This window comes from Chiloscyllium plagiosum, unplaced genomic scaffold (genome assembly GCF_037043375.1).
Source record: "Chiloscyllium plagiosum isolate Xiang-an unplaced genomic scaffold, Cpla_swu_hap1 HiC_scaffold_9, whole genome shotgun sequence".
In the NCBI taxonomy this organism is placed as follows: domain Eukaryota; kingdom Metazoa; phylum Chordata; class Chondrichthyes; order Orectolobiformes; family Hemiscylliidae; genus Chiloscyllium; species Chiloscyllium plagiosum.
The window spans coordinates 112422183-112446112 of NW_028270147.1; the positions used below are offsets into that span (position 1 = coordinate 112422183).

At 41.5% G+C, this 23930-nt stretch overlaps 1 pseudogene; it reads left to right on the forward strand.

Annotated features, from left to right (window-relative positions):
* LOC148149255 (centrosome-associated protein 350-like) overlaps positions 1–23930 on the forward strand; it is a 1171865-nt pseudogene that overhangs the window by 531835 nt on the left and 616100 nt on the right.

Below are 23930 nucleotides of genomic sequence, written 5' to 3' on the forward strand. Positions count from 1 at the left end.
CCCAGTACCAATCCCTGGGCCGGGCCAGGTTACCAATTGCAGTGGGGTGGGGAAATTTATGACAGATTGAAGTTTTTTTGAAGATCAACATTGCAGATTGAAGTTGACTGTTTTGACTAATATTGCGTCAGCAAACTTGGAGGAAATCCTTTTGAATGTGTTGATTAACTGCTCTGAGCCTATTTACATGCAGTAGTGCTGCAATGTTCTACGATGTGTGAAGTGTACAAGGAGACCTTGCCCTGAATTTTGTTTGTGTTGTGAAACTATAACCCAAACAGTGTTGAATTTAAAAAGTAAGAATTATACATTTTTAGCTGCAGGTTAATGTCCGATTTTAGAAATGAATATCAGCAGCTAGCTGACACTTCCTTTCTCTCTCCCCCGTCCTGCTTGCATGTCCATCAGGTTCCTCACTAAACGGGAGCAGAAACTGATGCATCGGCGACGACATGCAGAGGAGCTGCTGGAGTGGAAGCGGCGGCTCGATGCTGAGGAAGCTGCGATCCGGCGAATGGAAAATCAGGCTCTGGCTGCTTGGGACAAGGAGCTCATGGGAAAGAGAGAGGCAAGGAAGAAGATTCCCGAATCGAAAGGTAATGTTAGCCTCTGTTTCTTGTTTGTTTGTTTTCTCTTCCAGGCAGTAATGCATTTACTGTGGTTCCGACTACTTTCAATTGCACTTTGGTATCGCTGATTGTCATGGCACATGTGAGGTGATGTATTGATGTGTAAATGTCATCAGTCTGGATTAATGCAGAAGAAGCAAGGTGTAAACCTGGCCTTTTACTTTGCCTGTCTCATTCATTCAAGGAAATCACATTTCCCAAGCATCTGCCGTGATCCATTTAATCAGCATAGGTCAGATGTTGGAATTATCATCTTTCTCAATGGTACCTTGACACAATAGCACAGTATAATTTCCCACTCACCCTCTCAGGGAGGCTGAAGTTTCAGATTTTAATTCCTTTCACTGCTGGTGGTTACATATCACTTGCAGAGTTGAGAAGCAGCAAAAGTTGTAATCAGTGAGAGAGCTTGGACGTTGTTTACACAAGGCTATGTGGCCACTTTGTTTACATGGAAAAATCTAATTTTCTTTGCAATATTGATAATTAATTTCATTCCTCACCATTAGCAGCAGAATGTAACTGCAGTACTGCGCAGAATGTTGTATCGGAGTATTTTGACAATGAGCAGTTATGTCTGATAGAATCTGAATTAGCTCAAGGTGCTTTTCATCAGTGACCTGTGCAAACTTAACTTTCTCTGGTTAACTGTTTCTAACCTACTCTCCTTATGATATTGTTACATGCATCTGAAATAAAGAATACATTGAAAGGAGGACGGACATGTAAGACAGACATACTGAATTGTGCATCTTACTTTAAGCACTGTTAACCTATTGCAGTATAAATGTTCTAAGTATTGGTATTTTCTCTAGACACAGCCAGTGAGGAAGAATGTCCTGCGCCACTTTGCTCCCAGCCCCACAGTGACAGTTCAATTCCTGAGGAGGTTAGATGTTCACCTGCTCAGACTCTGGAATCACCATCAGCAGCCCTTCGGATGACCACCAGTCCTGACCATCGTATTTTCATAGATGATGTTTATTCCCAGGATTTTGTCGCAACACACAGGAAAATGGTAAAAAGATGTTTTGCATTGTTTTTTCTACAAAAACTATTTCTAATGAGTAAAGAATATCATATAAGGCTGCAGTGAATAGAAAATCATTGGCTTCGCTCAAAATCAGTCCTAGGGAAACAGGAAGTGGAGAGAATGGGAAACAGTATGGAGAGGGGGTGGGAGATCTGAGGGAATGGGAGTTCTGAGAATGAATGGAAAATATAGGTGTTGGGGGAAAGGGAATTCTGAGGGGAATGGGAAACAGGAGTGGCAGAGAATGGGAATTCTGAGGGGGAATGAGAAATGTAATGTGGGAAAGAATAGGAATTTTGTGAAGGCATGTGAAATATGTGCAGGCTCGGTGGATCAGCAATGGGAAATCCAGCTGGAGGGGAGGGGGCTCTGGGTGGGCTGGTCCTCGGAGGGTTGATGTGGACTTAAAAGGCTAAATGGCCTGTTTCGGCACTTTATGGAATCTCCGATTATCTGTCTCTGCCCCACCTCCGTTCTCCCACTGCAGGAGCCTCATCAATGTCTGTCTTACTTCCAGACTTGACGATTGTATTATACTACTTGTTCTATTCCAGAAAGCCGGTTGGTGAAGGGTAATACCAGAACCAGTCTTTGCACCATTTAAATTAATTTACATGATTATACATTGCAGGCAAGCTATTTGTATTCCTTTAATTAAATCTTTGAGAATTTCAATTTTAATTGCTGCATTAATGGAAAAGCCTTCAGTTACTAAGACAGTGACCTCTTTAATTCTCTCCCTGAACTTTACTTCTGTCTATGTCACTTTCCTCCTTCAAGACACTAGAACTGTATGACAGATTTCACATCTGCCCTTGGATCTCTGAGGCTCAGTATCATGTTTTATTCTATTTCTGTGAAGCGACTTGGTTTGTTTTATCATATGAAAGATTTGTTATAAATGCAAGTTTTTAAAGATAAAATAGGAAGAAAACAGGTAACTGTGAAATAAAGCGTCAGAGCAGATTTCAAAAGTGATGACTGTACTAAAAAAAACTCAACTTTCAGATGTGGAGATATGATGGGTGTCATGCATAAGATTAATTGGCAAGAAATTAAGGCAGGGGTAGCAAACGGGATTTAAACAGATAGAAGGGTGGAAATATAGAAAAGGATTTGGGGAAGTTCCAGAGTGGTTCAAGTAAGTCGTGGTTTCTGGGTTTGCTTCTGGGGGCACTTTTATTTTCGGTGTTCATTTAATAATTTGATTATGTGCCAAGAGCATAAGGTGTTGAAAATCAGAATATTGTAAAATAAGAAGAATGATGAGTGTTTTGGAAAAGTTAAGGAAGCTGTGAGGAGGTTTGATAAGAAGCAGGAATGGTTTAAAGATGACAGGTAGAATTGGGTTGGCGGGTATGTGTGTGGCAGTGTATTTTTTTAATTTTAGATTAAGCGTACGAGCAGCAATTGTAATTTGAGTGGGAGCAGGCCTATGAAGGATGGTGATTTGTAAAAGCAGGTTCAAAGGGCAATAAAGGCTTGACCTTAAAAGCTGTGCTATTAATTATGGAGCAAGTAGAATTCTAGAACTTGGGAAGAGAGATTGTTCATTCTTCCCATAATTCTAGATGGCCTAGTGGTGGTGTCACTAATCCACCTAACCGCACGTCTTTGGACTGTGGAAGGAAACTGGAACGAGAGGAAACCCATGCAGACACAGGGAAAATGTGCAAACTCCACACACACAGTTGCTAAAGAGAGGAATTTGTCCCCAGATACATAGTGCTCAGAGGTAGCAGTGCTAACCACTGAGACATCGTGACACCCAGAGGGCGGCTGACAATCAATCTCCTGGCTTATGCCACCTTATTCCTTTTTCATAAACTTGGAAAATAATGTCAGACTGGGACTAATGTTTGCTTTCTTCTCTGGTGTTTCAGTCTCCTTCCTCAAAAGTGACTGAGAGTACATCGAAGCAAGATGGCCAGAAAATCAGCTCCAGCATCCCTGTGCATGACAGACCTATTCTAAAATCCCACCAAGCATCTGGCAGCTGGTCTGATGAAACTGTTTCTGAGACACAGTCAGGTGGGAAATTTCAAACATGACCAAGCTTCACAGAGGTTCTTCAAATTATTTGATGTGCTTCGAAACTCAAACACGATGTGTATTAATTTTTGTTTAAAAATGTTGCTTGGCTGAGAGCATAGCACAACACCGAGGGATGGTGATTCTTGAGACTTTGTCTTGTGTGAAAGTGAAAATAACGCCTCAAATGGCCTTGCTGTTGGATTTATTAAGGGAATTTTGTTTTAATTCACTTGTGGGATGTGGGCATTGCTGGGTGGCCAGTATTTATTGCCCATCCATGATTGTCCGTAGAACAGTTAAGAGTTAACCACATTGCTGTGGGTCTGGAGTCACATGGAGACCAGACCAGGTAAAGATGGCACTTTCCTTCCCGAAAGAACATTAATGAATCAGATGGGATTTTTCTGACAATCGACAATGAATTTATGGTTATCATTTGAATCTTAATTCCAGACTTTTTATTTTATTGAATTCAACTTCCACCATCTTGCATGGTGGGATGATGACATGAGTTCTGTCACAGGAGGTTTTCCCTCTAGTTTTGCTTATTACTGTATTGTCACTGTAATTGAGGCCGACAGCCCAGAGTTAAGTCAGCATCGGTGTGGTAGATTGTCTGTTAACATCTCTTTCTGTCAGTTTCCTTTCGAATCTCTGAAGTTGAAACAGTAAGAGCTGAATGCCTGTGCAAGTTTGATTTCATTGGTCTGTAACTTCGGTCATGTTACACCTGTCTAAATTGGAGAAAGAATGTCACCAGCCTTTCAGAAAAAAATGCACACCACTGAAGTATTCAACAAAGAAAAGTCAACTCCAACAGGTTTGCCTGTTTCTGACTCTCCAGCTGTGTTCCTTTGCCACTCCAGCCTCTCATTTGCTATCCCCAGCTGGTCCACATCCTTTATATCTCAGCAGTATATTCCAGCCTCGAGTAAACCCAACATTTACTAATCACAAACCTGTCTCTGTAAAGTTACATGCCTCCTGCCTCATCATCCACAACTCTCACCCAGAGACTTGACCATTCCATCCTCTTCTGGTCAGATTTCTGAATACTCCATGAATGTGAGCACTTCCAAAAGTCTGGAAAGAGCGCTTATCTGAAAATTATCATACTATCCTTTATTGAACTTTGCCTCCCAATTTTTCAACATCTCCAATCTAATTTTCACAGTTAAGAAAGCCCTTCACGATGAATCCCTGTCTCTCTTTGTGACTTTTAGTCTAACATCATCCTTCAACCTCTTGTGGTCTTAATTTCTCTGACTGTTGCATCCCTTCCAGAGTTAACTTAAATAATGGCCATGTATAGTAGCCCAATTGCAGAATTCATTTCCAAAGCCCATTCCTCTCCTGTCCTTCAAATGCACATCTTTTGCAAGCTTTTAGTCTCCAGCTTCTCATTTTGGCTTTTTCCTCAAAATGGTTCTAACCATGCTCACCGTTACTAACTGCCCAGATAGTCCTGCTGTGTGATCGGCCGGTGTGTACGGTGATACTGTAGGTCTGAGGAGTTGATGTGTTTGGTGACACTGTGGCTCCCAAGTGATCAATGTGTCCATTGCACGAGGTTCAGCAGGTTTGATTAAAGTTGTTGAACAGGTTGTGAGAAGTGTCACCAAGAGTTATGCAGGTTTGCATATATCTCTTATCCGCTAATGTTAGTGTCCAAGTTGAATTTGATTGTAAGGAGACCTGTTAACATCCATTGGGTGGATCTTCAACAGAAATTACGTCAGACCAGAGTGATATTGAGGTCAGGATCCATGCACTGAAGGACGAACTTAAGAAGCGCAAGTCCTTAGTGGACAAGCTGAAGAAAGAGCAGGAGGAACGTCAACAGGAGCGGTTGAAAGCACAGGAGGCCAGCCTCATCAAACAGCTAGAGGTGAGATTGAACCCTCCACTGCCCTGCAGGTTTCAGCTGGGGATGGTTGGAACATGTGACCTTGCAGAGGTTGAGTTCAGAGCATTTCACATGTTGCATACTGCGTTCTCAAAACCAAATCAGCATCCATTTCCTTGAACTAAAAATTGTTGGGGGCTGTTGACTTTTATTCTTGCCATCTTAAGGAAAAGTGGTTGAGCAGGGTTGCTTTTTCTGTCTGATTTTTTTCTCTGCCATTTATAAGAGTTTTTATATTCTTCCAAACATTCATTCAAACCTTTCATCCCAATTTCCTCTTCATATCTTCATCTCATCCGACTTTCAAGAGCTTCCTTTTTCCAATGGTGTCTTGGGTATTCTGTCCTTATACTTCTTCCTGAGCAATGTCCCAGTATTCTTTATTAAAACAGCGTTGGGGCCTATTACTTGTTAAGTGCTGCATAAATAGGTTGTTGTAATGTTGAATGGTGTGTGCAGTGGCTTGAGAGGAATAAACAAACTTGTTTTGATCGCATTCAACCAACTGGGCTTCTTGGTCTCCCTGTTAATCTTTCTAAATGTTGTGGTTAACTTGTTTTACAGATTGCTAAAATTAGATTTGTTCATTCAAAAAAGATTTTGTCTTATGCAGTTACTAAAGTGGTGTCATGTGTACTTCTTATCATCCCAATGTTTGATTTCACCTTCTCTCCATGTTTCTTTCAGTTCTATGATGAGTTTATTGCAAAGGCCCAAGCTGAAGTCAGTGGAGATCTCGATGTTGGCAGCTCAAACTCCACCAAACCACAAAATAAAACTCTGTGCACCACTGAAACTGAGAAGGCAAAGGTTAAACCGTGCTCTCTGCAGAGGTACTTTCAGAAATGGATGTTAATTGCGTAACCTTCTGAAGGGATGCCTCTTGTATTTGTCTTTTATACCCTAGAGGGACCCCTTTTGTCCAAATTAGTTGGTGATTAAATTGTTCTTTTATTAAGGAGACCAGTACATTTTGCAGTGACTTTACATCAGAGAAATGTGCCTTTTGGCCCAACAGATTTGTGCAGTTATTTCGTCTCCATGCAAGTCTATTCCCACTTTGTTTCATTCCATCAGTGCATCCTTCTGTATGTTTCCCCCTGAGGTACTTATCCAATTTCCCCCGAAACATATTCATGCTATTGAACTTCAGCATTCCCAGTACTAGTTGTCATGTTGTTCCATGTTGTTCCCTTTCCAAGGAAGAAAGTTTTGTTTTGAATTTCTGATTCGATTCATTAATGTTAACTTCCTGTCCAGGTCAGCCTCACAAGTGAAGACATTCTCCCTCCATGCAGTTTGGGCTGCTTCATTTTTAAAGTTTTCTGTCAAATTTTATTTTTTAAGTTCTTTATCCAGTCACTAGCTTATACAGTTAATGGTCGGGCCCTGGGTGTGTTGCTGAACAAAGAGACCTCGGGATGCAGGTGCATTGTTCCTTGAAAGTGGAGTTGCAGGTAGAAAGAGTGGCGAAGGAGACATTTGGCGTGCTTGCCTTCATTGGTCAGAACATTGACTGTCGGGCTTGAGGCATTACGTTGCAGCTGTACAGGACATTGGTGAGGCCATTTCTAGAATACTGCACGCAGTTCTGATCGCCTTTCTACAGGAAGGATGTTAAACTTGAGAGTGTGCAGAAAAGATTTACAAGGATGTTGCTGGGACTGAGTTACAGGAATAGGCTGAATAGGCTGAAGCATTTTTTCCCTGAATGATTGGAGGCTGAAGGATTTTTGTAGAGGGGGTTGGATAGGGTGAAGAGCCGAGATCTTTTTCCCAGGTTTTGGGAGTCCAAAACTAGAGGGCATAGGTTTAAGGTGAGAGGGGAAGATCTAAAAAGGGCCTGAGGATTAACATTTTCAGGCTGAGCGTGCTGCATACATGGAATGAGCTGCCTGCGTGGTAGAGAGGTGTACAATTACAACTTTTAACTTATAAAAGGCTTTGAGTTGGATATATGAATAGGAAGGGTTGAGAAGGATATGGGCTAAATGCTGGCAGCTTGGGATATTAGAGAAGAGAAGAGCTGAGAAGATCCAGTTTACTAATCAAGGATTAAAGTTCAAATTGGATGTTGAATCCTCACCCAGGTCACCTTCCAAGGATCTTGAGGAGGAACAGAAGACTGTCATCCAATTGGAGACATCTGAAAGAGATGACAGTGTTGATGATAAAGAGGAAGTACTATCTCAAGATCCTTGTCCTCGACCTGTAAGTATTAATTTTGAGCCAGTTTTGGGATGGATTTTAATTTTACGAATTGGAGATGTGTTATTTGTCTTGAAGCATTGATGTGATTGTTTGATGAATAATCCCAGAGCATATTAAATTCCCATATTTTAACATAATTGTTGGATTGTGATTGTTTCCGTCACAAATGTCAAAATACAACTCCACTTTATTTGGGCACATTTTGCACGTCAACATTTTCAGAAATTACCCTGAGTGTTCCCCTTTCCCAAGGACACTTTCCCAAAAGACTGTTGTGAGGAATATCTTGATAAATTGTTAATATATTTGTGGGTGATAAAATCAAGCTGTGGGGGATATTCTTAAAATTTCTGGTGTCTCAGTATCAATTCTCAAAATAAGTGAAAGTACGCCTGATGATTTCTCAAGGATTTAGTGACTATTTCCACTGTGTAATGACTGAGTTTAGAACTGAAGGATTGCTATTGAAATTCAAACCTTTTCCTCCGCACTTTTCTGTCCTTCCCTAAAATGGAGGCAGTGTTTTTAATGAGGATCTTTTAAACTAAGTTTTGAATCATCTCTGGCTTTTTCAGTTCGCATGCAATTTTTCCAGCATAGTGTTCTGAAGCAAAGTCCTGAGACTGAATGATCATCTGATTAGAAGAACAGAAGGGTTTATGGTTTGCACATATTAACATTGATTGGACAAGCAGCTCTTTCATAAAAGTGCTTGACAAGTTCTCATGCTGTCCATTTCTTTCTGAGCATTCAATATCGGAAATCACTGAAATAGGTGCTTGGGTCACTTTGATTTGACACAGCAACATCCTGACTAAACTGACACGTGCTCTTCTGATTTGTCAGTATTTGTGTTTCCCTATAAAGTGCAGGAATAAAAAGGGGTGCAGCAGTCAACTGAAAGTGATCTGATTTTGGAAAGCTGAAGCTCAGAACGTTCAGTCTGAAATCATTCATTCCCCTAAGTACACAACAGTTAGTAGATAAAGAGATTCTCCATACTTATACTCTGAATCAGGAAAGATTTGAACAATCTCTATCAGTTTCTTAAAATGGCCATTACTTTCTCTATGGTTACTTGTAACAAGCCATATGTTTTTGATTGCATAGTTTGAAGAATATTCACTGTTTTCATCATAATGTTTCTGATCCTGAACTGTCCAAAAGTATTCTTTTCAGTTCAATAACTGTATTCTTTTCATCCTCCGCATTCCATGATAGTCCATGATATCTCTCTTTGTGAGCCAAATGGAATATTGATTCTACCTAATGGATAAGTGTGATGTGTTCTTTTCATACTAAGTTTATATTTCAAGCTCAGGGAAACAACTTGTGATACTTTGAAATTGTGTAAAGATGATTATTTTCACCACCTTGATTACGGCCAAAAACTTTTAAAACTTAAAAAGGAGTATAAAGCATTTGTTCTGACTCCATCAAGTAAATTTTGTATTGAGTTTGAGTACTCAGTCTAATAAAATGTACTGTTTAATGTTCTGGATCTCACTCCATGTGGAAACCTTGACTTTCATTACATGGCTGAGAATAAATTGGAAATGAATTCCAGCCTGTGTCTGACACGTCAGACATACTCTGAGATATAAAAAGATGATTCTCGTTTGTTTGTCTCCTGTTTTCATGCTTTGATTTCACAGTTTATTATAACCATGTATTGTTCATTAATGGTTTGAAATGAATTCCATCATTTTTGTTCCTGACCTTCAGTATCTCGATTGACCAACAGTTTGTGTACTTTGCAACAGGGCAGCCCAGTGCAGGAGCCCCAGTCCCTAAAAGATGTGCCCCGAAACATCCAAGGGGAAAATAACTTTGCTTTTGCTGAAGATGCTGTAGAGATTGAGACATTGGTTCATGCAGCAGCTGAGGAGCTGTGCAAATGGCAGGAACTTGGCCATGATCTGGGAGATTTGCAAATACCCCCAGACTTTGGGAATTATAAATGGAAGGATGACGAGAGTGTGAGCAGAAGAGCTTATTGTGAGATGATACCCAGATTTTGCATTTGAAAACAAAATTATTTTTTCTCAGTTGAGCAAGAAAGGTATGGGTGAAGAGTGCTCCACAGCAGCTCTGATTGATGATATGTATAACAGAGCATGTCAAAAACATTATCTTGATCCTGATGACTGTATTGAATTCAATTTACCATTTTGCCCCTTCCCTAAAAATCCAAAGCCCCTTTCTCCTCCAGTTTGTACTCTCCCATTATTAATTTATCATCCTCATCATCATCATACTGTTATGCGTTAAATCCCACCTGTCATAACTTATCCCAGTCTGAGAATCTACAGATTCTGTTTCTATTTACATAATATATGGTGTTCCTTTCAGCCACTCAGTATTTGTTTCAAATTCTTCTCCATCGTTTCTGACTTTCTATTGCTGTTTCCATTGGTTGATAATACAATATTTGATTATTATTCACCTTAATAATTGGAGCCATGATAGCTTGCTTTCTATTTACAGCATGTCCCACAGACATTCATTTTGTTTCAAAGATTTGCCTCCTTTTATGTTGTGGTGCCTTCCTCAGCATTATGCAGGAAATCTTGTCTAATATATCTGCACCTACCCTTGGTAGTTTTGCAATCCTTTTAAACCCCTTCTCTAATCTCTGTTTTGCCTTGTCTCCTGCAATCAATGAACTTCGAAATGTATCCTTGGTTCAGATCGTGGAGCAAACATTTGTTATTTTATATATTTTGAACAGGATTCCCTTTTGTTTTCACTGTAATGATCTCATAAGCTTTTTGCTGAGTGGAGAGGACGCATCTAATATAATCTTTTCTCTGTTAGTCTTTTACTTCTTCCAGCTTGTCCTTAATGTTACAAGAGAAATTTTTGTTGACATCTTTTCTGACGACCTCCGTGCCAGCCCAGCTCTGTGGATGAAGACAAGCCGAATTAGCTCTTCATTCTTCAAACGAGTGAGGAACCCACAGAATTTAAATGAAGTAAAGGTAATAACTCCACGTAATCCTTTTTTCCTACTTGTCAGTAATAATGTTGCAAACGTGATGCTGGTTGGAGTTAAAATATGTAGATTAAGTAAGTGAGTGACTCAACTTGTAAACAGTGGCCATTATCCTGACTTGGAAATCTGTCACTGCATCTTGGAAGTCCCTCCCTAATGAGATTGTGGGTCTACCTCAGCACCATCTTGTCAAGGACAACTAGGAAGGGGCAATAAGTGCTGGCCAGCCAGTGACGTCCACATTTCATGAATGAACAAAAAAAATTCCTCTATGCCCATTGAGTACCAAGGAACCCCATTTTAACTCTAAACTCCTCAATGAACATTTTTTAAATGACTCACAGGGTCTGGGCATTGCCGGCTGGCCAGCATTTATTAACCGATCCTAGTTACTTTTGAGAAACTGGTGAGCTATCTTTTGTAACCACTGCAGTCCATGCGCTGTAGGTAGACCCATAATGCCCTTCGGGAGGGAATTCCCAGAATTTGATACAGCAATCCTGAAGAAACAATGATATTTTTCGAAGTCAGAATGATGGGTGGCTTGGAGGGGAACTTGCAGGTGGCGGTCTGCTGCTCTTGTCCTTCTTGATCTAAATGGTCACAGATTTGGGAGGATCTGGCTGAAGATCTCTGAATTTCAGCAATGCGTCTTGTAGATTATACACACTGCTGCTACTGAGTGGAGTGTGGTGGAGGGCATAGCTGCTTACGGGTGTGGTGCCAATCAAGTGGGCTGCTTTGTCTTGGATGTAGTGAGCTTTTTGTGTGTTACTGGAGCTGCACTCCTCCAGGCAAGTGGGGCAAATTCCATCAGACCCCTGACTTGTGCTTTGTACTCCGTGGATTTGTTATGGGGAATCAGGAGGTGAGTTATACACCACAGTATTCCAAGCCTCTGACCTGCCCTTGTAGCCCACAGTGTTTATATAATGAGTCCAGATGAGTTTCTGGTCCATGGTAACCCTGATGATGTTCATTGTGGAAGATTCAGTAATGGTAACACCATTGAATGTCAAGGGCCATTGGTTAAATATTCTCTTAGAGTCGTAGAGATGTACAGCTCAGAAACAGACCCTTCGGTTCTACTTGTCCATACAGACCAGTTATCCGAGATAAAATCTAGTCCCATTTGCCAGCATTTGGTCCATTTCCCTCTTAAACCTTTCCTATTCATATACGCCGCCAGATGCCTTTTATATATCGTCATTATGCCAGCCGCCTCCACTTCCTCTGGCAGCTCATTCCATGTACACACCACCCTCTGCATGAAACAGTTACCCGTTACGTACCTTTTAAATGTTTCTTCTCTCACCTATGCCCTCTAGTTTTGGATTTGCCTTCACCAGGGAAAAGACTTGTCTATTTACCCTATCCATACCACTCATAATTTTATAAATCTTTTCACAGTTGCCTCTCAGCCTCTGATGCTCCAGGGAAAGTAACCCCAACCAATTTATCTTCTTCCTATACCAGAAACCCCCCACCCTGGTAACACCCTTATAAATCTTTGCATAACCCTTTCAAGATTCACAACATCTTTCCAAGCGCAGGGAGTCCAGAATTGCACAGAGTATTCTAAAAGAGGCCTAATCAGTGTCCTATTCAATCGCAACATGACCTTCCAACTCCTATACTCAATGCTCTGACCAATAAAGTCAAACATACCAAACACCACCTTCACAATCCTGCTTACTTGTCACTCCACTTTCAAGGAACTATGAACCTGCACTCCAAGGTCTCTTTGCTCAGCAACACTCCCCAGTGCTTTACCATCGAGTGTATAAGTCCTGACCTGATTTGCCTTTCCAAAATGCAGCACCTCACATTTATCTGAATTAAACTTCATCTGCCGCCACTCAGCCCATCTGTTCGAGATCCTGTTGTATTCTGAACCTTCATCACTATCCACTGCACCTCCAATTTTGGTGTCATTTGCAAACTTACTAACCATGCTATGTTCCATGTTCACATCCAAATCATTTATGTAAATGACGAAAAGCAGTGAACCCAGCACCAATCCTTATGGGCCACCACTGGTCACAGGCCTCCTACTGGAGATGGTCATTAATTGGCAGTTTTGATGTGAAGATTACTTGTCTTTTACCAGTCCAAATCTGCATATCGTCTAGATCTTGTTGCCTTTGAACATTACTCCTCAGATACTGAAGCAGTCTATGAATGGTATTGAAAATTGTGCAACCATCCGCACTTCTGACCTTATGATGGAAGTAAGGTCAGGAACTGAGGAGCCCCATTTTACTCTGATCTCCCCAGTGATCCTCGAGGAACCTCATTTTACTCCCAACTGGAGACACAATGTAATAGCTCTGAGTGTTAGCCATGGCTCAGTGGCACTCTTCCTCAGTCAGCAGAGGGGATTAAGCAAACGCTAAAGTGAAATCCTGGATGTACTGAAGTATTGTTTTCAAAGTGAGGCACCATATTCCCCCTTGGGTGAGTTTTTAAAAAGAGTTTTGGTGTGACACTGAAGAGGAGTGGAGTTCTCCCTCATGGTCCTGGTCAATCTACTACATGAGTCAGTCTGGCTCAACGTTTACTGAACCATTTCTCTAATTTGTGGGAACTTGCTGTGTGAAAGTTTGTTGCAGCTTTTGACGATATTATAATTAGTGGCGATACTTCAAAGGCTGAGAACAACATGCTACAAGTGTGAAAAGTTATATATATTGCAAGTTTTTTGGCAATTTGAGGTTAAGGTGGATGACTTGAGCATTGGTTAAAAAGTATTGTCCATCACGAAGACCAAGTTCTTTACTATTGCAACAATGCAACTTCTACTTTACTGTGGCATTGACATTGAAGTGTACACTGGATGACTCCTTCCAGTAACTCAGACTTGAAACACTGCAATGTGAACTTTTTACCACGGTCTAAAGTCAACATCAAGCTGCTCATTGTCTCGCCTGACTTCCCTTTGAGCACAGTTTGTGAAGCGTTGCACTTTGCCAGGGACTGAGAATGGGCATGTCAGCTTTTCATTCACAGAGCAAATTTGAGACTATTCATTTCCTTTGCTTTGTCTTTATAACTCAACCATAATGTGTCTTCAGTCTGATCTGCACTATTTCCCACACCAACATTTCTGGGCATGTTACTTGCCTTTGACGGTGTTAGCCGAGAAACCTATCAAACACTTCCTGCCTGGAGCCATGTGAGGCAGTGGTCAGTGGTTAGGTCATATAGCTTTGATGAACTCATCTGTTAAACTGAGAACGATTTGACCTTCCTGAACTGCTGGGATCACTGTATGAATCCACGTCATCCCCAATATTTATTGTGAGACCTCCCACAGTGCTGATCTTCAGTTGTCTGCCTACAGTCTATGAAAGGCACAACATTTTTGGAATTTGACAGAGCAGAGGCCAGCACTTGTTGGCAAAGTGCTGAACCACGTAATGCAGTGAATTGATAAGTGAATAATTACTCATTTCTCAGTCTCGGTCTTAGGCAAGGGAAAATGTCAAACCTTCTCACAATCTGGGAGTATTGCATGCTACCTTAAAGTTGTTTTGTATATGCTTTTGGATCTCACTGATGTTAATCACTTCAATTATAATTACGTTTTAAAGCATTTAGTGATTTTTGTTTAATGGAACATGGTTTGAGTTTCATCCAATTTTACATCATTCAGAATGGGAGAAGAATCAGAAGGTCCAAGCATCAAAGTCTTCATTGAGCAGTTTACGGGAAGGATAATGGATTGGAGGTTGTTTGTCTGTGTATTTAGGGTGTGTGCATTAGTTGCCATTTCTCCTGTGCTTCTATCCCCAGATCTTCATTTCTAATGAAGTTATGAAGTTGTTTGGATTCAACCAGGAGCAATATCAGAAGACAGGCTGGCAGAAGATGAAGACATTTGGCAGGAGAAAACGTGATCGGGTGGACAATATTTTGGTAAGTGCTTCAGTTTAGCAACTGTTCAGTATTATATTGTACCACTGCATCACGACTATGAACACTGCATCCTACATCTGAATTTTCTATTATTTCAAATTGCAAATGCTTTATCTGTTTTTGGCTTACCTGTCTGGCTCTCCTGCATACATCCAGAAAATGCTTCAACTTTCTGATTGAATTGAAAACTTGAGTCCTCACTGGAGTAGTTTGCTGAAAATCAAGACCTGCTATTCCTTAGTTGCCAGAAAACTTATTTAAATATTCAGAAATACATTGATTTCAGTGCAGTTGGCAAAGTAGTGTCATGTGTACTTCTTTAAATCCCAATGTTTGATTTTACTTTCTCTCCATGTTTCTTTCAGTCCTATGATGAGTTTATGACGAAGACCCAAGCTGAACCCAGTAAAGATCTTGATGTTGGCAGCTCAAGCTCAACCAAACCACAAATTCAAACTCTGTACTCCACTGATACTGAGAAGCTGATGATTAAACCGTGCTCTCTGCAGAGGTACTTTCAGTAATGGATGTTAATTGTGTAACCTAATGAAGGGATGTCTCTTGTATTTCTCTTTCATACCCCAGTGGGACCCCTTTTGTCCATATTAGTTGGTGATTAAATGGTTCTTGAGTGAAGGAGACCAGAACTTTTCCAGATAATTTACAGCAGGGAAACGTGCCTTTTGGCCCAACAGGCTATTGCGGTTATTTAGTCTCTACTCCCACTTTGTCTCATCCCATCAGTGCATCCTTTTGTATATTTCTCCCTGAGGTACTTATCTAATTTCCTCTGAAACATGTTCGTGCCATTCAACTGAAGCATTCCTGGCATAAGTAAGTTCCATGTTGTCACTCTTCTCAGGGAAGAATATCTTGTTTTGAATTTCTGATTCGATTCGTTAATGTGAACTTCCTGTTCAGGTCAGCCTCACAAGTGAAACATTTTTCCCACCATGCAGCTCAAGCACCTTCAGCGAGGACCAGAGGCCTGACGGGAAGTTAACTTTAAAATATACAAACTTACCTCGGGGGATCTGTGTTCTTCATTTTATGGGTGGCAGTTGGAGTGGGAGGAGCGACAATGAGGACCAGAGACCCGATGGGATGATAACTTTAAAATATAAAAACTTAGCTTGGCGGAGCGAACACAGAGCAGGAACGGACGTGAGACTGCTTGATAAGTGAGGCTTTTGAAGGAGCAGCAGAGCGACAGGCCACAGCGAGGCGCAGAGGACTGTTGGGTATATATTTGGGCAGCAACTGAATCCCGATATACTACACTTGTCGTGTCTCCCCCCGCCCTCTCCTCTCACCAAAGAAAAGGACTCTCATGTGTTGCTAAGGTAAGGCGTTTCAATTGATATTTCTTGTGTATCATGTGATTGATTAAAAGTTCATTATTAATTGGTTAGTTGAATAATATTTAACTTATAATTTTGTATAAATTAATTAAATAAATACAGATGGCTCGACAAGTGATGTGCTGTAGCTGTATATTGTAGGAGTTGGCTGATCTCATTGTGAAGGGCAGTGACCACATCTGCAGCAAGTGTTAGTTGCTCAAAGAACTCCGGATCAGAATTGATGATCTGGAATCTGAGCTTCAAACACTGCGGCACATCCGGGAGGGGGAGAGTTACCTGGACGCAGTGATTCAGGAGGCAGTCACATCGATAGATTAAGTAATTCAAATTCAGTTAGTGATCAGGAACAATAGGATGTGACTGTAAGTGAGGCAGGAAGGGGGATTCTGAGTTCAGGAGTGGAGGAGCCTCAGCCCTTGACCGTGTCCAACAGGTGTGCGATTTCTGCTCCCTGTATGGATGAGGAAAAGGGCTGTGGACAGGATGAGCCAGCTGACCATAACACCATGGTTCAGAAGGCCACTCAAGAGCGGGAGCAAAAAGACAAATAGTTGTTACAGGGGATTCTATAATTAGGGGGACAGATAGTATCCTTTATGAGCTGGATTGGGAGTCCCACATGGTATGTAGCTGGACCGGTGCCAGGATGCTGGACATCTCCAACCGGCTTGAAAGGATATCGGAGCAGGAGGGAGAAGATCCAGTTGTTGTGATCCATGTTGGCACTAACAGCATAGACAAGGCTGGGCATGTGGGCCTGTGTGGGGAGTATCAAGCACTAGGAAGGAAATTGAAGAACAGGTCCTCGAGGGTCATAATCTCTGGATTACTGCCCGAGCCACGTGCTAATTGTCATAGGGATAAGCAAGTTAGGGAAGTAAGCATGTGGCCAGGAGATTGGTGTGGGAACGAGGGATTCCATTTCATGGAACACTGGGCGATCAGTTTTGGAACAGGGGTGATCTGTACCGATGAGACAGTCTCCACCTGAACCGATCTGGAACCAGTGTTCTGGTGAAAAGGATAAATAAGGTGGTCACTCGGACTTTAAACTTATGAGTCTGGGGGAAGGGAAAGGGAAAGCAACAGGGAGTATGGAGTCAAGTAGAATGATAAGCAACAGGTTAGCATGTGTGCAGGGTTTCAGTTCAAGGCAGACCAGGAATGAAGCAAAAACAAAGGATAACTTTGGACATATTACTAGAGATGTTGGAAATCATGAGGATAAGAAAATTAGCATTAAGGCACTTTACCTGAATGCTCATAGTATTTGTAACAAAGTAGATGAATTAACAGCACAAATCATCATGAATGATGATGATGTGGTCGGCATCACAGAGACATGGTTGCAGGGGGTTTAGGACTGGCAGTTAAACATCGAAGGATTTACAACTTATCGAAAAGAGAGGGAGGTGGGCAGAGGGTGCCGGGTTGCCTTATTAATTCAGAATGAAATTAAATCCATGGCACTGAATGACACAGGATCAGATGATGTGGAGTCGAAGAACCACAAAGGCAAAAAAACCAGATTGGGCGTTACGGACTGACCTCACAGCAGTGGTCAGGACCAAGGGCGCAAGATGTACCAGGAAATAGATAGGGCATGTCAGAATGGCAAGGTCAAGGTGACCATGGGGTACTTGAATATGCAAATGACCTAGTTGAATAATGTTGCCGGTGGATCCAAACAAAGGGTATTCATGGAATGCTTACAGGATGTCTTTTTGGAACAGCTTGTGATGGAGCCCTCGAGGGAGCAGGCAATTCTGGACTTAGTTTTATGTAATTAGCCAGACTTCATAAAAGATCTTAAAGTCAGGGAACACTTAGGAGGCAGCAATCATAATATGGTAGAGTTCAGGCTGCAGTTTGAAAGAGAGAAGGCAAAATCGGATGTAATGGTGTTACAGTTAAATAAAGGTAATTACAGGGGCATGAGAGAGGAACTGAGGAAAATCATCTGGAAGCAGAGCCTCGTGGGCAAGACAGGAGAGCAACAATGGCAGGAGTTTCTGGGTGTTTCCGGATGGGGGGAGGTGGATTTAGAGAGCCATGGCTGACAAAGGAAGTCAGGAAATGTATCAAAGAGAAAGAGAGAGCCTATGAAGTGGCCGGGAAGACTAGGAAATCAGAAGATTGGGAAGACTACAAAAACAAACAGAGGATAACAAAGAGAGAAATAAGGAAGGAGAGGATCAAATATGAAGGTAAGCTCACCAGTAATATTAGAAATGTAAGTGAAAGTTGCTTTCAATACATAAGAAACAGACGAGTGGCAAAAGTTGAAATTGAGCTGTTCCAAATTGATGCAGGAAGGCTAGAGATGGGAGTTAATAGCTGAAGAACTTAATAAATACCTTGTGTCAGTCTTCACAGTGGAAGACATGAGTAATATACCAACAATTAAGGAAAATCAGGGAGTAGAGTTGAGTATGGTTGCCATTACTAAAGAGAAAGTGCTAGAAAAGCTAAAAGGTCTAAAAATTGATAAATCTCCTGGCCCGATGGGCTATATCCTAGAGTTCTGAGGGAAGTGGCTAAGGAACTAGAGAAGGCATTGGTTGTGATCTTTCAAAAATCAGTAGAGTCAGGGAAAGTCCCAGATGATTGGAAAATCGCTGTTGTAACCTCCTTGTCCAAGAAGGATCAAGGCAAAAGATGGATACTTACAGGCCGATTAGCCTCACCTCGGTTGTCAATAGAATTCTCAAATATGTTGTTAAGGATGATGTTTCTAAATTCTTGGAAGTGCAGGGTCAGATTAGAACGAGTCCACATTGATTTAGTAAGGGGAGATCGTACCTGACAAACCTGTTCGAATTCTTTGAAGACGTAACAAGTAGGTTAGACCAGGGAAACCCAGTGGATGTTATCCATCTCGACTTCCAAAAGGCCTTTGGTAAAGTGCATCATGGGAGGCTGCTGACTAAGGTGAGGGCCCATGGTGTTTGAGGTGAGCTACTGGCATGGATTGAGGATTGGCAGTCTGAAAGAAGGCAGAGAGTTGGGATAAAAGGTTCTTTTTCGGAATGGCATCTGGTGACAAGTGGTGTCCCGCAGGATTCAGTGTTGGGGCCGCAGCTGTTCACTTTATATAATAATGATCTGGATGAAGGGAGCTGGGGGCTTTCTGGTAAAGTTCACCGATAATAAGTAGTTAGGTGGACAGGCAGGATGTTCTGAGGAGGTGGGGAGGCTGCAGAAAGATTTAGACAGTTTTGGAGGGTGGTCCAAGAAATGGCTGATGAAATTCAACGTGAGCAAATGCAAGGCCTTGCACTTTGAAAAAAAGAATACAGGCATGGGCTATTTTCTAACGCTGAGAAAATTCCTAAAGCCAAAGTACAAAGGGATCTGGGAGTGCTAGTCCAGGATTCTTATAGATTGAGTCCGTGGTTAAGAAAGCAAATGTAATGTTGTCATTTATCTCAAGAGGGTTGGAATATAAAAGCATTGATGTGCTTCTGAGACTTGATAAAGCTCTAGTTAGGCCCCATTTAGAATGCTGTGTCCAATTTTGTGCCCCACACCTCAGGAAGGACATACTGGCACTAGTGTGTGTCCAGCACAGACTCTCACGGATGATCCCTGGAATGGTAGGAATAACATACGATGAACGACTGAGGAGCCTGGTATTGTATTCATTAGAGTTTAGAAGGTTGAGGGGAGATCTAATAGAAACTTACAAGATAACGCATGGCTTAGAAAGGGTGGAAGCTAGGACGTTGTTCCCGTTAGGCAGGGAAACTGGGGCCCGTGCGCACAGCCTTAGAATGAGAGGGCGTCAATTTAGAATGGAAATGAGGAGACATTTCTTCAGCTCGAATTTATTGCCATGGAGCACAGTGGAGGCTGGGATGCTGGGTGTCTTCAGGGCAGGGATTGATAAATTCTTGATCCCACAAGGAATTAAGGACTACGGAGAGAGTGCGGGTAAGTGGAGTTGAAATGCCCATCAGCCATGATTAAATGGCGGAGTGGACTCAATGGGTCAAATGGCCTTACTTCCACTCCTCTGTCTTATGGTCTTCATTTTTAAACTTCTCTATCAAGTCTCGTTTTCAAAGTTCTCTATCCAGTCACTAGTTTATACAGTTAATGGTCGGGCCCTGGGTGTGTTGCTGAACAAAGAGACCTCGGGATGCAGGTGCATAGTTCCTTGAAAGTGGAGTTGCACGTAGAGAGGGTGGTGAAGAAGGTATTTGGAGTGCTTGCCTTCATTGGTCAGAACATTGACTGTAGTGGTTGAAGTGTTACGTTGCAGCTGTACAGAACGTTAGTGAGGCCCCGTCTGGAATACTGCATCCAGTTCTGATCACCTTTCTGTAGGAAGGATGTTAAATCTGAGAGCGTGCAGAAAAGATTTACAAGGATGTTGCCGGGACTGAGTTGCAGGGAGAGGCTGAATAGGCTGTAGTATTTTTCCCTTGGAGCATTGGAGGCTGAAGGGTTTTTGTAGAGGTTTATGAAATCATGAGGGGTATGGATAGGTTGAGTAGCCAAGGTTTTTTTCCCAGGGCAGGAAAGTTGTAAACTAGAGGGCATAGGTTTAAGGTGAGAGGGAAAGATTTAAAAAGGGCCTGACGGATAACTTTTCAGGCAGAGGGAGCTGCACACATGGAATGAGCTGCCAGAGTGGTGGAGAGGGGTACAATTACAACTTGTACCTTTTAAAAGGCATTGGGATGGGTACATGAATAGGAAGGGTTGAGAAGCATTGGGCCAAACGCTGGCAAACTGGGACTAGGTCACGTTGGGATATCTGGTTGGTGCGGATGAGCTGGGTCTGTTGTATAACTGACTCTATGACCTCATGCATTTTGACGTCAATGCTGAATCAACCTTTTGAGATAAAATATTTCATGGTCAGAGCTATCTGGAGTTTAATGTCTTTTTTTAAAAAAATGCATTTGTAATGAAGTCGGTCTGTTTACTCTGTATGTGAAAAAGAAAGAATGGATCATTATTTTTCAAGAGGAAATGATGGCTGAAGGTTGTACATTTGCTGCTGCAGAATATTATATGTTCATATAGAATATAATTAGTTCTATTGGGTGAGTTTTTGAGATGTGCCTTGAAGCAGTCTAGTGGGTGAAAGATTTCTACGAAGTATTGAGTATTGTTGGAATAGAGAACTGCCACATACACTGTGATCCGACCCCCATGCTGTAAGTTTTCAAACAATTAAATCATTGCCCATTCATATTCAATCCCCTTTTGCACATGAACTGTGATCTTTGTTTTGCTTCCCACTTCCCTATCTCTATCTACTGAGGATCTGAATCCTGAATCCTGAATGTAGACTGAGGTAACCAGTTGATGTCAGGAACAACCACTTCACACATGCTCTTACTAACTAAAATGGGAACAAAATGGCTTCTTAATGCAAATAATATGACAGAATGGCTTCTAGGCTGCAAATTGACAATTCTGCTAAAAGCTGCATAAAATGGCTTTTAACGCTGTTATAGTCCATAGTTGACTCATCACAGTCTGCCTCAACAGAGATTAGCAGACAATGCTTCCTTTACAGCATAGAAATAACTAGACTAGATGATACATTACTGGCCAATCTAACTGACCTTCAAGTGCTGGTGCAAAGGTTCGGTTAGTGAGATAAGAGTGGCTTAAGTGTTGGAAAACAAAGTTGGTTCCCAGGAAATATCATTGGACCAAGTTGCTGTCAGTTAAGATTATTTCGTAACTTGATTGTTACTACGCGATAATGGCTTGTACCTTTAAGAAAAAGTATAAACATATGTTTGTTTTAAGCCATGCGTGCATGGCTTAAAACAAAGTTAGTTAGTAGCATCCAACCAGGGACACTTTGCTTCAAGGGCAGGACTAGCTTTGCCAATGGCTTTTGGACTGGTGCGGGGCGGGATGCGCCAGAAGGCCGTAATAATGGGACATGTGATGGAGGTTGAGCCAGAGCTTTCAAAAGAATTAGCAGAACTGCAGGCGGAAGAGTTTGGTTGAAGTAATACTCCTGGAGGGCAAGTAGACTTTAAGCTCCGTCCATTAAAAACAACTTGAATGATCAAAATGCAAGTAATCAGTTTTCTGAACCAAGTAAGTTTGACTTGCTGCACGTTATTAATGAATCTAGCAAGGCAGTGGAAATTTTTGGAGATGACCAAAATTGAAAAGAGAGCTTGTCCAAGTCTGGTGAGGAGGAACGATTAGCAAACTTGAGTGAAGACCAGAATGAAGAAAACATGAACTGGAATGATGTGTTCATAGAGAAGGCATCCAAGGCAGTACTGGAGACAGAAACCAAAATCAATACCAATGTGTCTGTGTGTTCTTCCAGTGCACTATGGGAGGGGTTTTCACTCAATATCCATGAGACCTCTTCAACTCCTCTGTTGGATTTACTGAACAGGGAAAAGGACCAACTTGAGGCTCAATTTAAAGTACCATTCCTCGAGCCTGAATCTGAGGAAATCCATGAGGAGCACGTGGACATTAAAAGAGAGGATCCCAAGGACAATTGTAAGGATAGGGAAAACTTGAACGGAGATGATCTGAAGAGCAGTGACTCAAAGGCCAATTCTTTGGTTGATACGATACAGGTAGACAATCCTTTAACCTGAATCCCGAAATCCGAAAAGCTCCAAAGTCCAAAGTTGTTTTTGTGAAGTTATTTCCTCATTAACATGGTTGCTTGGCGTATCACTCAGATGTGACATGGTGGGGGGAGCAGCACCGGCAAACCGCAATTCTGTTTCATCGCCCCATTTTACAGAGTGAGTATGCTCCTCCGGTATGATTTTTAATCATTTCACCATCAAACTGTCACTTATTCTGAAATTTGAAGAGTTCTAAATTCCGAGAACCAGCTGGTTCCGAGCATTTCAGATAAAGGATTGTGCACCTGAGCTATCTCCCTTTGTCAAGGACACTGTTGAACAATTGCATGAAATCACAAAGTCTCGAGCTGAGAATGATCCAACTTACTAATCAAGGATTACAGTTCAAATTGGATGTTGAATCCTGATACAGGTCGCCTTCCAAGGATCGAGAGGAGGAACACAAGACGGTTATCCAATTGGAGACATCTGAAAGAGCTGACAGTGATGATGATAAGGAGGAGGTATTATCTCCAGATCTTTGTCCTCGACCTGCAAGTATTAATTTTTAACCTGTTTTGGGATGGATTTGAATTTCAAGAATTGGAGATGTGTTATTGGTCTCGAAGCATTGATGCAATTGTTTTATTAATAATTCCAGAGCTTCTTAAATTCCCATGTTTTAACATACTTACAGGATTGTCATTGTTTCTGTAACAATATGTCAAAATGCAACTCCACTTTTTTCAGGCACATTTTGCAGGTCTCATTTTCAGAAATGATCCTGAGTGTTCCCCTTTACTAAGGACCCTTTACAAAAAGACTGTTAAATGGTTAAATATATTTGTGGGTGATAAAATCCAGCTCTAGGCAATATTAATAAAATTTCTGGTGTCTCGGTGTTTTCTACCTTGCCCATCAATTCTCAAAATATGTGTAAGTACGCCTGATTATTTCTCAAGGTTTAGTGACCATTTCCACTGTGTAATTATTGAGTTTAGAACTGAAGGATTGCTATTGAAATTCAAAACGTTTCCTCCTGCACTTTTCTGTTCTTCCCTAAAAGGGAGGAAGTGTTTTTAAAGATGTTCTTTTAAACTAAGTTTTTAATCATGCTTTTCAATCTCTTGCAAAATCAGTTCACATACAATTTTTCCAGCAAAGTCCCGAGCCTGAATGACCATCTGATTAGAAGAACAGAAGGGTTTATGGTTTGCACATATTAACATTGATTGGACAAGCAGCTCTTTTCATGGAAGTGCTTGACA